This window comes from Mus caroli, chromosome 5, assembly GCF_900094665.2.
Source record: "Mus caroli chromosome 5, CAROLI_EIJ_v1.1, whole genome shotgun sequence".
Classification (NCBI taxonomy): Eukaryota; Metazoa; Chordata; class Mammalia; order Rodentia; family Muridae; genus Mus; species Mus caroli.
In genome coordinates, this window is record NC_034574.1 from 117316859 (window position 1) to 117317892 (window position 1034).

General features: G+C 42.6%; 1 protein-coding gene across 2 annotated transcripts in view; it reads right to left on the reverse strand.

The window, feature by feature from the left end:
- Nucleotides 1-1034, reverse strand: part of Mphosph9 (M-phase phosphoprotein 9) — a 75214-nt gene that overhangs the window by 63183 nt on the left and 10997 nt on the right. The gene's annotated exons all lie outside the window — the stretch shown is intronic.

A 1034-nucleotide genomic window follows, 5' to 3' on the forward strand; every position in this document is an offset into this window, starting at 1 on the left:
TTTCTGAGTTCGAGGCCAGCCTGGTCTACAAAGTGAGTTCCAGGACAGCCAGGGCTATACAGAGAAACCCTGTCTCGAAAAAAAAAAAAAGAAAAGAAAAACGCTCGAGTGAGAAGCGCTTTGTAGCCCAGGCTGGCCTGAAACCCACTGCAACCCAGGCTGGGCTCAAACTCAAAGCAATCCTCCTTCCTTAGCCCCCCCCCCCCAATTCTGGGATTACAGGTACCAAGCCTAGCAAAACCACTTTTTTTTAAATACAAAATTTATAGGCCAATTTATATATTTAGTGCAATACTATTAAATGTAGGGATAAAAGAATCTTTTTAAATGTAACCTGCCATCTGGGTAAATCTGCCTTATTTTTCAAACGGGACTTTAAGTTGTCTTCTGTTGTTGCCTGGTACTGTGGAGGCTAGAAGATCCCCTAGAACTGGAGTTTCAGCTAATGAGCTGCCATGTAGGTGCTATGAATGGGCCATTGGTCCTCTGGAAAGTAGCCTGTGCTCTTAGCCGACGAACCGCCTTTCCAGCTCTGTTCTTATATACTTTTTATAATTTATTATGCACGCATGCACACACTCAAATGTGCCAAGCACAAGGGAATATGCCAAGGTAAACATGTGGGAGTCAGAGGTCATCTTGTAGAAGGTGGTTCTTTCCTTCCAATGCAGTGCCCAGGGGGTGAACTCAGGTCATCAGGCCTGGAGTCAAGCATCCTTACCTGCTGAGCCATCTCATCAGCCCTTTTATTTCTGACTAATAATGAACTAGATAGTACCAGGTACAACGACTCAGCAGGTTGAGGCAGGAGGATGTTGAAACTGGCCTGGACTATACATGGAGACAAAGACCTGATAGCTGCACTTTATGTATGCATGTATATATGTACACATGTGTGTGTATGCACTCATGATATATGTACATGTATGGAAACCAGACAGAGGTGTCATTCCTCAGGAGCTACCCACCTTGTTTTGTTTTGGGTTTTTTGTTTGCTTTTTCTTTTTTTTTTTTTTTTTTTTTTTTTTTTTTTT